The sequence below is a fragment of the Salmo salar genome, chromosome ssa11 (genome assembly GCF_905237065.1).
Source record: "Salmo salar chromosome ssa11, Ssal_v3.1, whole genome shotgun sequence".
NCBI lineage: Eukaryota > Metazoa > Chordata > Actinopteri > Salmoniformes > Salmonidae > Salmo > Salmo salar.
Genome location: NC_059452.1, coordinates 93,481,980 through 93,485,944, shown reverse-complemented (window position 1 = coordinate 93,485,944; position 3,965 = coordinate 93,481,980).

The following is a 3,965-nucleotide window of genomic DNA, read 5'->3' as shown; positions in this document are numbered from 1 at the left end:
GAATATCCGGAATGACATCTTCAAAATAAAAGCCCCCAAATTAAAAAGCCATAAGATCCGAATATAAAATGGTGAATTCAACAATAAAAAAAATCTATTAACTGTAATAATTGTGTCAACTATTAAAACAATCACAAATTAATAATAGCAATAAAAATATATATATATTCAGTTTGTTTTCCCATTCACTTCAGTGTAAATACTCTCACTTGAGTCCAGAAATAGTGGAAGATTAGCTAGCTACATGTTATTTTCTCCCCCAGTCCCCATGAGGGATGTATTTTGAGTATTTGTAAATACCAATGGCATGAATTGCTAACTTGAAATTGAAATACTGTTTGTCTCTGAATATGTAGTAATTGCATAACTCTGCATGAGCAAGGAAAGCTGTGGTGACTGAATGCAATCAATACGCGTTGGCATGATCATCAATGGTTTTTGCTCTCAGCTGTTAATGAAGGAAATTGCGTACTTACGGTTATGATTAGTGGACAACGCATACAGTGCCTTCAGAACGTATTCATACCCCTTGACTTATTCACATTTAGTTGTGTTACAGCCTGAATTAAAAATGTATTAAATATTTTTTCCCCACCGATCGATACACAATATCCCATTACGACAAAGTGAAAACATGTTTTTAGAAATGGTTGCAAATTTATTGAAAATGAAATACAGAAATATCTCATTTACATAAGTATTCACACCCCTAAATCAACACTTTGTAGAAGCACCTTTGGCTGAGATTACAGCTTTGAGTCATCTTGGGTATGTCTGTATCAGCTTTGCACATCTGGATTTGGGGATTTTCTCCCATTCTTCCTTGCAGATTTTCTCAAATTCTGCTAAATTAGATGGGGAGTGGCAGTTAACAGCAATCTTCAAGTCTTCCCACAGATTTTTTATAGGATTCAAGTCTGGGCTTTGGCAGGGCCACTCAAGGACTTTCACATTCTTGTTCTGAAGCCATTCCAGCGTTGCTTTGGCTGTATGCTTGGGGTCATTGTCCTGTTGGAACGTAAATCTTCACCCCAGTCTAAGGTCGTTTGCACTCTGAAGCAGGTTCACATCAAGGATTTGCCTGTATTTGTCTCCATTCATTGTTTTCTCTATCCTTACCAGTCTCCCAGTCCCTGCCGCTGAAAAGCATCCCCATAGCATGATGTTGCCACCACCATGCTCCACAGTAGGGATGGTGTTAGATGGGTGATGTTGTGCCTGTTTTTTTCCAGACATAGCGCTTGGCATTCAGGCCAAATATTTAAATGTTTGTCTCTTCAGACCACGTAATATTTTGCCTTATGCTCTTGAGTCTTTCACGTCCTTTTTGCAAACTCCAGGTTTGTTGTCATGTGGCTTTTTCTCAGGAGTGGCTTCTGTCTGGCCACTCTCCCATAAAGCCCAGATTGGTAAAGTGCTGTAGAGACTGATGTCCTTCTGGCAGGTTCTCCCATCTCTGCCAAGGAACTCTGTAGTGGTCATTGGGTTCTTGGTCACCTCCCTGACCAAGGTCGTTCTTGCCTTGTTGCTCAGTTTGGTCGGACAGCCAGCACTAGGCAGAGTCTGGGTAGTTCCATATTTTTTTTCAATTTCCCAGTGATGGAGACCACTGTGCTCTTGGAACTTTCAACACTCTAGAAATATTTTTAAACACTTCCACAGATATATGCCTCATCACAATCTCGGAGATATACAGTACCAGTCAAAACTTTGGACACACCTACTCATTCAAGGGTTTTTATTTATTTTTACTATTTTCTACATTGTAGAATAATAGTGAAGACATCAAAATAAGGAAATAACACATAGGGAATCATGTAGTAACCAAAAAAGTGTTAAACAAATCAAAATATATTTTATTTTTGAAATTCTTCAAAGTAGTCACCCTTTTTATTGATGAAAGCTTTGCACACTATTGGCATTCTCTCAACCAGCTTCATGGGGTAGTCACCTGGAATGCATTTAAATTAACAGGTGTGCCTTGTTAAAAGTTAATTTGTGGAACTTCTTTCCTTAATGCATTTGAGCCAATCAGTTGTGTTGTGACAAGGTAGGGGTGGTATTTGGTAAAAGACCAAGTCCATATTATGGCAAGAACAGCTCAAATAAGCAAAGAGAAAGGACAGTCCATCATTACTTTAAGACATGAAGGTCAGTCAATCTGGAAAATTTCAAGAACTTTGAAAGTTTCTTCAAGTGCAGTTGTAAAAACCATCAAGCGCTATGATGAAACTGCCTCTCATGAAGACCACCACAGGAAAGGAAGACCCAGAGTTACCTCTGCTGCAGAGGATAAGTTCTTTAGAGTTACCAGCCTCAGAAATTGAAGAAATTCTTTAGTTGCCAGCCTCAGAAACACAGAGTATGTGAACGGATTATCTCCGCATGGGTGCTTACCACCATGAAGCATGGAGGAGGTGTGATGGTGCTTTGCTGGTGACACTGTCTGTGATTTATTCAGAATTCTTAACCAGCATGGTTACCACAGCATTCTGCAGCGATACGCCATCCCATCTGGTTTGCACTTAGTCCCACTATCATTTGTTTTTCAACAGGACAATGACCCAACACGCCTCCAGGCTGTGTAAGGGCTATTTGACCAAGAAGGAGAGTGATGAAGTGCTGCATCAGATGACCTGGCCTCCACAATCACCTGACCTCAACCCAATTGAGATGATTTGGGATTATTTGGGGTGCAAAGTGAAGGAAAAGCAGCCAACAAGTGCTCAGCATATGTGGGAACTCCTTCAAGACTGTTGGAAAAGCATTCCAGGTGAAGCTGGTTGAGAGAATGACAAGCGTGTGCAAAGCTGTCATCAAGGCGAAGGGTGGCTACTTTGAAGAAACTCAAATATAAATTATTTGTTTAACACTTTTTTGGTTACTACATGATGCCATATGTGTTATGTCATAGTTTTGATGTCTTCACTATTATTCTACAATGTAGAAAATAGTCAAAATAAAGAAAAACCCTTGAATGAGTAGGTGTGTCCAAACTTTTGACTGGTACTGTGTGTACAGTTCCTTGGACTTCATGGTATAGTTTCTACTCTGACAACTGTGGGACCTTCTATATAATAACAATTTGGGGGGTGCTTATATCTGTCCTGTTGCAGGCAAGTGTGTAATCTAAATGTTGTTTTTTTTCCCGCCTCCCAACTCCCCGAGACACCCGCAGGGAGTGGGGTCACGGTAAGGGTAGCCATTGTACAGTGCCCCTGGAGCAATTGGGGTTAAGTGCCTTGCTCAAGGGCACAGTGACAGATTATATATTTTTGACCTTGTCAGCTCCAGTATTTGAACCAACAACCTTTGGTTACTGGCCCACGCTCTAACCTTGCACGACAGGTGTGATTCTTTCTAAATCATGTCCAAACAATTGAATTGGACTCCAATCAAGTTGTAGCGACATCACAAGGATGATCAAAGGAAATTGGATGCACCTGAGTTCAATTTGGAGTGCCATAGCAAAGGGGTGTGAATACTTACATATTACTGTATTTCATTTTCAATACATTTGCAAAAAATTCTAAAAACATGTTTTCACTTTGTCATAACGGGGTATTGTGTGTAGATAGGTGAGGGGAAAAAATATTTAATCCATTTTGAATTCAGGCTGTAACACCAACAAAATGTGGTATAAGTCAAGGGGTATGAATATTTTCTAAAGGCACTACATGTGTGTCATATTTTGGGCCTTGTTGCTAAAGTGCATTTGTCAGAGCAGAACAGATGTTGAGGATTAGGTTCATGTGTCAAATAAAGCCACTGCCCCATGGCTGCTCCACGGGGAACCCAGCAGTGCATCAAGACTGTCCACCGAGGTATGCAGTTCCGTGAGGAAAGTCTTCCAGTTTCCTAGAATTAGCTGACAGAATGACCGTGCAAATGCCTGACCATCCATGAGACATCTAACTAATAAGGAGGGGGAGCAACCTTGCTGTTATGTAAACCCGGCAACACCA